General features: G+C 41.7%; 1 protein-coding gene across 25 annotated transcripts in view; it reads right to left on the reverse strand.

Annotated features, from left to right (window-relative positions):
- The window catches only part of LOC126278218 (CUGBP Elav-like family member 2), a 2,351,537-nt gene that overhangs the window by 1,013,535 nt on the left and 1,324,786 nt on the right, over positions 1-13,216 (reverse strand). The gene's annotated exons all lie outside the window — the stretch shown is intronic.

The following is a 13,216-nucleotide window of genomic DNA, read 5'->3' on the forward strand; positions in this document are numbered from 1 at the left end:
AATTTACTTAGCTCATCACTGTTTGGATTCCAGAAAGTTGCTCGACAGAAAATGCTATTAATACATTCTCTCATCAAACAGTATCAGCATTAAATAATAATGTATCGTCAGCTGTTATTTTTTGTGGTCTCTCCAAGGCTTAGATTGTGTTGTTCATAATACTCCCTAAGAAAAACTCAAGGTTTATGGAACTGGTAGCTTTACACATAGCTGGTTTGAATCATACTTGACAAAGAGAATGCAAGAGATTGTGCTGAATAATTCAGACAGTGCTCAGAAGGTAGAACATTTTAGTGATTAGGGTAAAAAAAAATCATGAAGTCCAGCAGGCTTCAATTTTGGGTCCACTTCTGTTTCTCATATTTTCCATTTTAACATTCAACAAGCAAAACTGGCACTTTTTGTAGACGATACTAGTGTTACAATAAATACCATTAGAGAAAAAGCAATAGAAGAGTTTGTAAATGCTATTTTCCAAAGAATTATTAAGTGGTTCTCTAAAAATGGACTGTCCTAAATTTTGAAAAATCACACTACCTTTAATTCTTTACAACAGATAATTTCATGTCAACAACTGATATAGCATATGAGCAGGAGTCAGTAAGTAGGGTAGAATGCTCCAAATTTTTGGGTGTACATATATATGAAAACGTGAACTGGAAGAAGCATATTACTGAACTTCTCAAACAATGAAGTTCTGCTTCCTTTGCCCTTCGTATAATTAGTAATCTTGCACATTTCCATTCAGTAATGTCATACGGAATAATTTTCTGGGATAACTGATCACTTACAAAGAAAATATTCGTTGCACAAAAGCCAGTAGTAAAAATAACATGTGGTGCTCATCCGGGAAAGTCATGAAGATACCTCTTCAAGGAGCTAGGAATTTTCACCTTGCCGTGACAATACATATTTTCGCTAGTGAAATTCGTTATAAATAATCCATCACTGTTTGAGAAGAACAGTGATGTACGAAACCTACAACACTAGAGGCAAAAAAAACCTTTATTACCTATTGTTAAAGCTGACAGTGGCTCAGAGAGGAGCTCATAATGCAGTAATAATTTTTTTTGATTATGTGTCCAGTAACGTAAAATATGTGATAGATAGCGAAGAAGTTCTAAATCTAATTTTAAACCATTTCTCCTGGACGACCCCATCTATTCAGCTGACGAAGTTCTACTTAAAAACAGGTAGCCAGTAAAACAAAACAAAAAAGCTGCAGTAGTTTTGACATTCAGTTGCTCCTGACGAAGACGATATTGAGGTAACCGTCGAAAGCTCGAAGTTTTACCCTGAACTGACAAAGCTAGAAGCCCGATAATGTCTCACACAACAACTGTGCCATCGTGAAAAAAACCTTATTTTTCAAGCTGTCGTTGAATGAATACAACAAAATGATAATGTTTCCATTAATGTTAACAGTAATCATGTACAGATATCCTGTAAACTGACTCCTTTCATATAATTTCGATACAAGAATCGTTGAAACCATTCTTGGAACATATAATTAACTAACTGGCTAACCAACTCCACTACTTTAGGACGTCGTTGCTCTGTGTTGTACTGAGTTTATACCCCGACTTGCGTGTCCCAATCGGTGACGAAGCCTCGTCAACATAGTGGTCGGCCGCTCTCACCGAAATTCGTTTCCACCTGGCGCCTTGGAGAGCATCTAGACAATTCTTCGTAAGCCACACTGTAAACAGGCAGAATGTGGCGCTGCGGTCGGCAACGCCTATGTAGGACAACAAGTGTCTGGCGCAGTTGTTAGATCGGTTACTGCTGCTACAATGGCAAGTTATGAAGATTTATCTGAGTTTGAACATGGTGTTATAGTCGGAGCACGAACGGTGGGACACAGTATCTGCGAGGTAGCGATGAAGTGGCGATTCTTCTGTACGACCATTTCACGAGTGTACCGTGAATATCAGGAATCCGACAAAACATCAAGTCTCCGAGATCGCTGCCGCCGGAAAGAGATCCTGCAAGAACGGGGACAACGACGACCGAAGTGCAACCCTTCTTCAGACTGCTGCAGGTTTCGGTACTGGGCCGTCATCAAGTGTCAGCGTTTCAACAAAAGAACATCGATACGGGCTTTTGGAGCCGAAGGCCCACTCGTGTACCCTTAATGACTGCACGACACAGACCTTTACGCCTCGGCTGAACCCGTCAACACCGACATTGGACTGTTGATGACTGGAAACATGTTGCCTGGTCGGACGAGTCTCGTTTCAAGTTGTATCGAACAGATGGACGTGTACTGCTATGGAGACGTCATGAATCCGTGGAGTGATATGGGGCCCATGATACGTCTAGGTATGACTCTGACAGGTGACAGCATCCTCTCTGATCACGTGCATCCATTCATCTCCATTGTGCATTCAGATAGTATCGGACAATTGCGGCAGGACAAAGCGACACCTCACACGTCCTGAACTGCTACAGAATGGCTCCAGGAACACTCTTCTGAGTTTAAACACTTCCACTTGTCACCAGACTCCCCAGACATGAACACTGTTGAGCATATCTGGAACGCCTCATACTCTTACGGATTTAGGGACAGCCCTGCAGAATTCATGGTGTCAGTTCCCTCCAGCACTATTCCAGACATTAGTCGAGTCTTTGCCACGTCGTGTTGCGGCACTTCTGCGTGTGCGCGGCTGCCCTACACTATATTAGGCATGTGTACTTGTTTCTTTGGCTCTTCAGAGCATATTGACTCAATTCCCCCGTTGCGAAGCACCTCGTCCATGCAATCGTTGATGTTGTTCCGTTTCGTTGTCTACTTCGTCATCGATGTATCTCATTGACCGTTGCAATTATTTGTTACGGTATTCGTTTGTGCGACAGGCTGCCCAGAACTCGTTGTTCGCGTTCGAGGTTGCGAAGACGGCGAACCCAGTGAGTTGGGCTTGTCACTATGTGAAAAATGAAACGTCTGACAGCGTGTGGCAACGGCAAGAATCTTGAAGCTGTCTGCTACACGGAATGCATAAAGGCATTATATGCTACCGCGAAAAAGAAGGATCCCATTCTGCCTCCGTCTGTTTGTTGGTAATATCTGCCTGCTACTTAATGTATGTTGAGAACAGGCGTAGGAGAATCGACTCGCAAATATATGGTTGTATTTATTTGTGTAAGACGTTAAAATGATCTATCCCGCTGAACCGTTGACTTTACGTCAAAGCGGATCTTCGTGTGGATGAACAAGTACCCCGACGACCTATCGTGGTTGGAACAGGTAGGAAGTCGTGGCAAGCTGCATGAAACCAGTCAAGAAGACTGATAGAAAAGAAAGAAAAAGAACACATACTTCCTGTAGAAAGTACCATCAAAACACTGAGATAGATTCGCTGAAAAGATGTACTTCTTTTAATTATTCATCCTTCGTAACGTATTAATATCGTATTTCCAGATAAAAATATCGCCTTATGTATCTTCTTCTAATGCAGTATCTCACATCTTATCTTCAGAGTAAGTAATATAAGTAATAAAGAACGATAGCTAAAAGATACACCAGTTAACAAATGGTTCAAATGCCTCTGAGCAATATGCGACTTAACTTCTGAGGTCATCAGTCGCCTAGAACTTAGAACTACTTAAACCTAACTAACCTAAGGACATCACACACATCCATGCCCGAGACAGGATTCGAATCTACGACCGTAGCGGTCTCGCGGTTCCAGACTGTAGCGTCTAGAACCGCACGGCCACTCCGGCGGGCCACACCAGTTAACAGATACGATACAGCATTATTAACTAGTCCGTCCGCTTGTAACTGTTTGTAAAGTTTTTTTCTTTTTTTGCTTTTTTTTAACTTCTAAAAGCCTTCATTATTTTCGAACAGAATTCATCACAAGTCTGTGTTCTGCGATTCAAAGACTCTTGACAAAACGGTTAGTCACCTTGTAGCAAAAGCGTGAAGCAGCCGACAAGTCGCATAATTTTAAACAAGAAAAGTCTCTATAGAAAAGGAGGGTACCAAGTAAATTAATTAAATTAGGATTAATTATATTACGGCAGAGGTGAATTAGTAAAAATAACGAGGGGTCGTGCCCTGGCAGTTCGCCCCAGTCGCCGTCTGCTTCCAGCCTCCTTAGCGTTAACTGCGTCGTCTTTTTCGAGCTGCCGCCGTCATCGTGATTACTGCTGCCTGAGAAATTACGTTTTCCGAATTTCTAAAACAAGTCTGCGACCGATACGGCCATTTTCGTTTCGCTGCTTTTAAGCCTCTTAGGCCGGGATCTTCAGTTCACAACGTAATGCACTTTAAGCCTATTTAGAGATTTAACTTTTGTTCCTTCGACATCTGTTGCCACTTCCACACTGCGTAGGCACTCGGCGAAGACTGAAATCCGGTATAATTAACAATTAATTTGCCGAGCCGCGCTTTGTGCTCGCGTCGCAGGTCGCCGCGACCTGTTCCGGCGCTCTCCTCCTCTTCCCTCCCTCTTCCCCTCTCGCCCCACCCCTCCCCTTTCGCCACGCACCTCAGTTCAGACAGAGCTACCTCTCTGCCTCTCGCAACGGAGGCCGTATGGACAGCTTGTTTGCAGTCCTCGTTAATTATGAACTAATGCTGTCCTCTGGCAATGATATCACAGACATCAAAAGCGCAGCTGTCGATTTGCAGGGCAATACACTGTACAAGGACTGAGGGACAACACGTGGACGCACCGTTGCTGCCTCATACATTGTCCTCCTTACACTGTCAGTAACAATGAGAATAGTAACAACACCGCAACAACACATTTTATATGATTACGTAGGCTTTCCCGGCGTAATACGTCTTGAAAGTGTCTTCGGGTTTGCTGCCGGATCCTAAAATCAACTTGACTCGATACATCGGCGATCCAACTGGTCGCCTTCTTCAGGACAACGCTGCTTCTGCTGATGAGCCCCGCAGAGAACTGACGCCAGGCTGCAAATCGACGTCCTACGTAGGCCACCGTTCAGTACACGGCGCATGCGCCGCCCTTCACAGGTTCTGCCCTCCAAGACAGGGAGGTGGCGCCGCCTTAGTGGAACACTGCTGGCAACGATATATTGCACTCAGGGCAGCACCGAAGAACATTCAATTTTGATGCGAGATAATACAGGATTCCACGTCTTGCTAAGAGGAAACCCACTGTCTCTGTTGATTAAATTATCCGCCAACCTAATTTCACTCGCTTCTTTATAGACACTGTTCCAAAAACCGGAAATGTTGGCAACCACAACAGTTTCCTCAAATTTCATTTTTTGTCCCTCATTTAGGCAGTGTTCTGCTACCGCCGATTTTTGCGGCTGTTGTAGCCTCGTGTGACGGCGATGTTCCGCACACCTGTCATGCACTGTGCGAATAGAACGGCCAACGTAAGCTTTCCCTCCATATGTAGGAGGATAAGAGTGGAGAAACTTCAGGATAAGGAAATCAGGCACAAGTACATAACAGCGATCTCAGAAAGGTACCAGTTAGTTGAATGTAGTCAGTTACAGTCATCGGAAAAGGAATGGACAAGGTACAGGGACGCAGTACTAGAAGTGGCTAAAGAATGTCTTGGATCAGTAGTGTGTAAAAGTAGGATGAAGCAAGCAGCTTGGTGGAATGACACAGTCAAGGCAGCCTGTAAAAGGAAAAAGAAGGCGTATCAAAAATGGCTACATACTAGAAATCAGTTAGACAGAGAAAGTTATATTGAAAAAAGAAACAAAGCCAAACAGATAATTCAGCATCCAAGAAGAAATCTTGGGAAGACTTTGGAAACAGGTTGGAGACTATGGGTCAAGCTGCTGGAAAACCATTCTGGAGTGTAATTAGCATTCTTCGAAAGGGAGGTAAGAAGGAAATGACAAGTATTTTGGACAGGTCAGGAAAACTGCTGGTGAATCCTGTGGATGCATTGGGCAGATGGAGGGAATATTTTGAAGAGTTTCTCAATGTAGGTGAAAATACGATCAGTAATGTTTAAGATTTCGAGGTAGAATGCGATAGGAATGATGATGGAAATAGGATCATGTTTGAGGAAGTGGAGAAAATGGCCAGTAGATTGCAGTGCAATAAAGCAGCTGGGGTGGATGAAATTAAGTCGGAAGTCATCAAATACAGTGCAACGTCAGGTCTTAAATGGCTATACAGGATAATTGAATTGGCCTGGGAGTCAGGACAGGTTCCATCAGACTGGACAAAAGCAGTAATCACACCAATCTTTAAACGTGGAAACAGAAAAGATTGTAACAACTACAGAGGTATCTCTTTAACCAGCGTTGTGGGTAAAATCTTCTCAGGTATTGTTGAAAGGAAAGTGCGAGTATTAGTTGAGGACAAATTGGATGAAAATCAGTGTGGGTTTAGGCCTCTTAGAGGTTGTCAGGACCAGATCTTTAGCTTACGGCAAATAATGGAAAAGTGTTATGAGTGGAACAGGGAATTGTATCTATGCTTTATAGATCTAGAAAAGGCATATGACCGGGTTCCTAGGAGGACGTTATTGTCTGTTCTACGAGATTATGGAATAGGAGGCCAACTTTTGCAAGCAATTAAAGGTCTTTACATGGATAGTCAGGCAGCAGTTAGAGATGACGATAAATTGAGTTCATGGTTCAGAGTAGTTTCAGGGGTAAGACAAGGCTGCAACCTGTCGCCACTGTTGCTCATATTATTTATGGATCATATATTGAAAACAGTAGACTGGCTGGGTGAGATTAAGATATGTGAACACAAAATAAGCAGTCTTACATATGCGGATGACTTAGTTGTGATGGCAGATTCGATTGAAAGTTTGCAAAGTAATATTTCAGAGCTAGATCAGAAATGTAAGGACTATGGTATGAAGATTAGCATCTCCAAAACGAAAGTAATGTCAGTGGGAAAGAAGTATAAACGGATTGAGTGCCAAATAGGAGGAACAAAGTTAGAACAGGTGGACGGTTTCAAGTACTTAGGATGCATATTCTCACAGGATGGCAACATAGTGAAAGAACTGGAAGCGAGGAGTAGCAGAGCTAATGTAGTGAGCGCTCAGCTACGATCTACTCTCTTCTGCAAGAAGGAAGTCAGTACCAAGACTAAGTTATCTGTCTACCGTTCAGTCTTTCGACCAACTTTGTTGTATGGGAGCGAAAGCTGGGTGGATTCAGGTTACCTTATCAACAAGGTTGAGGTTACGGATATGAAAGTAGCTAGGATGATTGCAAGTACTAGTAGATGGGAAAAATGGCAGAAGGGTGTCCACAATGAGGAAATCAAAGAAAAACTGGGAATGAACTCTATGCATGTAGCAGTCAGGGCGAACAGGCTTAGGTGGTGGGGTCATGTTACACGCATGGGAGAAGCAAGGTTACAAGAGAGACTCTTGGGTTCAGCAGTAAAGGGTAGAAGGAGTCGGGGCAGACCAAGGAAAAGGGACCTAGATTCGGTTAAGAATGATTTTGAAGTAATAGGTTTAACAACAGAAGAGGCACCAATGTTAGCACTGAATAGGGGATCATGGAGGAATTTTGTAAGGGGGGCTATGCTCCAGACTGAACGCTGAAAGGCATAATCAGTCTTAAATGATGATGATGATGATGATGATGATGATGATGATGAAGTGTGTTGAAGTACCGTCTTTCGTAGTACAGCACTTGACAATAGCCTTAAGGTCGAAACTGCAATAGCAAAAGTAAATAATTTATACAGTCAAGGTCGAAAATGATGTCGTTTATAAATATGAGATCGAAAGAGTATTTTTCAGAAACGCTAACTTGTACTGACCCTGACATAACCTTCAACTAAGCAATGATTAAGAGTAACAGCAGTAATACTGTCGAATACAGCACCACGGAACAGGAAGTGCAACGCACCATTCAAAAGCAGAAAAACAAGAAGGCTGCAAGCGTGGACCAGATATCAGCAGAGATGTTAAAAGAGGGTGGAAACAAACTGCGCAAAGAAATTTAGAACAATTTGGAAAACCGCAATAATTTCCCCCATACACAAGAAAGGAAACAAAATGGAATGTGGAAATTACAGAGGAATCAGTCTGCTGAAAACAACGTACGAAGTTCTGTCAATGATCATCTTGACAAAATTAAACCTTATACAAAAAACATCATTCAAGAGTACCAGGCTGGATTTCGACCAATGTTCCATAAATGACAATCTGTTTTGTCCGCAGCTCGTGGTCGTGCGGTAGCCTTCTCGCTTCCCGCGCCCGGGTTTCGGGGTTCGATTCCCGGCGGGGTCAGGGATTTTCTCTGCCTCGTGATGACTGGGTGTTGTGTGCTGTCCTTAGGTTAGTTAGGTTTAAGTAGTTCTAAGTCCTAGGGGACTGATGACCATAGATGTTAAGTCCCATAGTGCTCAGAGCCATTTGAACCTTTTTTTTTTTTTAAAGTGGGAGACTGTAATGGTCTGGGGATGTGGCTAGAATGTAAACCAATAGAATTCCTAAGGAGGCATTTGAGGGCACAAAAGAGCATTGGCTGGACCTCGCAGATGGTGGGAAGGTGACGGAGAGAAGGACGTCCCAGCATTAGGAACCGCCGCAGTGTGGAGAGAGGCGGGGAAAAGTAGATGAAGCTGGAAGTAGATCGCTGCTGCAGCGTGTGGTCTACAGGACCTGTGGTTGCTGAAAAGAAGGCGTAGAGGAAGAAGAATGATACAACTGAATTTGGTAGATATGTGACCAAGCGCGTGAATGATCCGCTAACGTGTAAATTTATGCTGTCTAATATAGTGAACGGAAACAGAAGAATGGTTGCTGAGACTAAAAAGGTTGTAAGAAAGATCTTACGGAATGTATGAGGTACAGATAATGGCTCAATTCTTCATAGACACATCAACATGAAACTCAAAACAAGTAAACAAACTTGGGGACAGAAATCGTTGCGTGGTCAGTATCCAAACCACCTGTGTAACTTAAATATTTCCCAGACGCTTCTGTTGTTTGAAATAGTTAGACACCCTAATAGTGATTTCATAAGAGCAGGACTTCAAGACCAAGAAATGCGAGAAAGCGATGGTAAAAACCGCTCAGGGGATTTCGTTTTTTGTGTAAGACACTTTGAGACCACAGATTACTTAATAATAACAGGCTGCCCTGTACTGACAACGAATGAATACTTCAATAGGTATAATAAGGTGTGGTGAGGCCTGCACTGCAAATATCCAAAGCTTCTCCGACCAATAATACGACCACGCACCTAAAGTGGTGACAACAGCTTGCTTAACGATACTGTGTACGACGAGGAAATAGGAACCGACGGAATGGAAGCAGTTAACTAGTCTGACTTAGTTAGACCTTCCACCTCCGTTGTCCGCCTCTCATCCTCTCCCACTTCCATTGTCTCTTCGCTCTTTCTGCACCACAACCGCTGTCTACAATCTTCCAGTATCTAATAGTTTTCCGTCTCTTTCCCACTGCCACTACCCCTTCTCTCTCAACATAAAAAAACGCGAAAACGTTCGCCAAAATTTTTGGGAAAGTTTTTAAAGGTTCTGAGGAAGGTAGAATGAGACACCGGCTACGCTTCTCTTTAGTCAGAGCCTTTTAATAAAGAGGAGCATATTCGCCTTTTTTGTGCTCCTGTAGGAGCAGTTTTCCGCTGGTTGTCTTTTACGTCAGTAATAATAATAATAAAATAATAATAATAATAATAAAGCTAACATGCAATTTTACACATTTTCAGTGGAAATATCAGACACTGATCTTGTACGAAAGCACAGTCTACACAGTCTACACCCAGCACACAGCAGGTAGTACATTTCTTTTTTCTCCCTGGGTGTTTTCGTGTTATATTCACTAGATGTTCAGTAAAAATGTACACAGAGACAAAGGGGAGTCCGTAAAGAATGTAAACAGAGAAGGTAAAGTGAAAAACCTGCATAATTAAAACCCACAGACAATTTTTCTGTCATGTGGAAAGTAGTGTAACACAACAACGCTGTGGGCTACCAAACTTTTTCCTTGGAATTTTACTTTTAGATGCAATTTTCTATGATCAAAATTTTATAAGTAAGGATACTAATGTTCTTATGATGAAATGAAATGGTTCCTCATTGTAAATAAACAGTGTTTGTAAGCTAATGTAAGTAGTCACGCTGGCTTATTGAGGGCGATACGATACAGTCAGAGAGCAGTGTGCAGTTAACTGACAGCTGTATTATCGCTGGGCGTGCAAGCGCGCTCCCATTTCAGTACTACGCAGAGAGTATGTACGTGAGTACCCAGACAGGCAGTAGAGTCGAGCGGCCAGCCGCTCTTTTGTTGAGAAATGGTCGCAACGCAGCGGTGACGAAGTAGTTAATGGCTCGGCGAATAATTTGGCGTGCACGGGCGAAGTGTATGGCACTAAATGAGCACAGTATAATTACAGCATGAGGATGCAAATCAACATGAAGAGTACTGTGGGCCCAATTTCATTTGTTACGCAGCTACAACAAGAAAAGCCTGTGGCACACATCTGAACCTAAGTAGGATCTAAATAATTACTTGTATACGGCTAGGTAGCCTCCTAGTTCATTTTGTGCTTGAATAATACTGAGATATACTAAAGAGTTGACCGTACCCATTATTGATGATCCGAAAGGGTCCTCATTATTGAGGAACTACTGCGTTGTTGCATGAAAGAAATAATACTAACTAAAATTTCAATAATTTGTTAGACTACAACTCAGAGCAAGGTTCAGAAACAGATATTTTTGTGTAAATAAGTTTCCAATTTTACGTGGCTGCAATTAGAAGTGTTTGTTAACGTCTTGAGCAAATACTCGTAATTGCAGTAAGTGTTACTGAATAGTAATAAAATCTGAAGTTGCGTGAAACTAGTAAGCCAGTAAAATAATGTCACGAACTTTACCATTCTTTTGCAATCGAAATTTTGACTTTGCAAATTACATAACAGTAGCTCATAGGAAAGTGATTATTGAATGACCCTATATCTTTACGATAATTTTCAGGCTATTCAGTAATGAATAAACATAAATAACTTTCTGAGTAAATTTAAAGACAATAACCAACAGAGTGATGTCACGAACTTTTTGCTTTTACATAAATGTTTATTACTGACGAGGCTTTATTGATGTTTGATTATTACTAATTGATTTCCTTGATTTGATAATTAACTGAAAGGTATTTGTTAAGTGTGACATCTCCAGTTGAAATTCCACCAGGGCACTATTGATCAATTTTGTGCTGTTTTCGCCTTGCAACAAAACCAAGCATTCTTGTGTAACTTTTCAGTATTTATGGACAGTAATTGTAGAGACAGTAATTTTACTCGCGTAGTGAGCTGGTGACGATTAATTTTCATTGATTTGTTACATTTTTCGAATTTAACTAACCACTGTAATTCCATTCAGTCCAATTTTTCATTAATTTATTTTAACCAAGTTTTCCTTTCTCATCATCATTGCTGCAAGTCCTAAGCAGAGGTAATTCGGTTGTAACTGCACCTACATTTCACGGATTTCATTTGTTCTTCGGAGTAGATGCCTTTCCCACACAACAGGGAACTTTTGGTACACGGTTCACTCAAGCCCTAATTAACCGGAAGTGCAGGGGGTGGTTACAGTAGGAACTGAGAGCTCTCGTTCGTGTACGGAAACAAATGAGCAAGGGGTTCTAACATTTCTGTAGTCTGTATAGAATTTCGGGATTAAATGCTCTCTGCCACAATGGGAGAAGTAAATAGGAAAAATAACGGGGAGAACGGAACTTACAATTTAGAGCTTGTGGAATACCAAACTTACGGCAGGGCTCTCCAATTACTTTCAATAGTTCTTATTTTAAATGCATTCCCTGAACGCCTTTGCTGTTACGGTTTCAATGGACAGAATTCGACTTTTTAGTCTAATTTATGACTTTTAAGCCTAAACTTCGCATTATATTTTATGTCACAAGAATAGCATTGTGCACCCTAAGCTCTGTTTTGTTGTTGAAAAGAGCTTTTAGCGCTCTTTCCCTCGCACCAACATACAGCTGTCGGCGCTCCGCCACGCAGTGGAAGCGACTATCTGTCTATATGGATTGACGGCTAAACTGTTCATCGTTCAAGATGTGTCCCAGTTAAGGGGTGCCCGTCTAAACGCTTCCAGAAGCAACAAAAGTTTGATTTTGCTGAGTTCCATACAATTAATGACCAAATTTAAAAATGTAAATTGCTGCCATAATCAATTCAGTGAGAGGAACAATCTTACGTCAAACTTTCAGCCCAGCAAGACAAGTATTACAGACAAAAACAGTGTGTGTGTGTGTGTGCGCGCGCGCGCGTGTGTGTGTGTGTGTGTGTGTGTGTGTACCTTGAGGCAGCGTAACGCACTGCGTGCAGGTTACCTGCACTACATTCATCCAGTATTTGGTAAAAAGAGCACTCAGCGACTCCCAACAAACTTTACAAGAAATTTCAAACTTTTACGAAACTATTCGCTGCTGATACTCCTACAAAATAATGAATAGTTATCGCTCACTGCATTTTCTCTCTTCGTGCAGTAAAGTTTCAACACCAGGTATGACGTTTTAATGTAGTACCTCTTTACTGCTAACTCCGTTCCCACCACATTGTGTATACAATATCCAAATATACCACTGATTGTACCCGCAAAATGATAACATCATATGGCACACAGTTCAGAACATTTGACGTCATAAACAATGACGCGATTCAAAAACTAGCTTTTACTTAAATCAGAGTGAAAGTTACCCAGATTATACTCATCCAGTGTTTATAATGGCGCCGCGTGGGATTAGCCGAGCGGTCTAGGGCGCTGCAGCCATGGACTGTGCAGCTGACCCCGGCGGAGGTTCGAGTCCTCCCTGGCGCATGGCTGTGTGTGTTTGTCCTTAGTATAATTTAGGTTAAGTAGTGTGTAAGCTTAGGGACTGATGACCTTAGCAGTTACGTCCCATAAGATTTCATATACGTTTGAACATTTTTTTTGTTTATGGTGGCATTTGGCACCTTCCAACAATCATTAACCATAACTTCGGTTCTTTTTTAAATATTGTCTCTCATACAGGTTTAACGTCAACATTTAACACATAAATTAACTTATAAAGTAATAGACGGTAGATCGATTCTTTAAAGGACGGGAGGTTTATTGGTTGTACATTTTCATAAAATGTACAAAGGAACAGAACTGTAATTAATAAATGAAGCTACCGTAAGAAACTAAACTTCACAGAGCAAAATAACGTCTTGTGTTGCTGTTATAGCATTGAAAATATTTTGTTGCGATACATTAAGAAAT

The sequence above is a fragment of the Schistocerca gregaria genome, chromosome 6 (assembly GCF_023897955.1).
Source record: "Schistocerca gregaria isolate iqSchGreg1 chromosome 6, iqSchGreg1.2, whole genome shotgun sequence".
In the NCBI taxonomy this organism is placed as follows: Eukaryota; Metazoa; Arthropoda; class Insecta; order Orthoptera; family Acrididae; genus Schistocerca; species Schistocerca gregaria.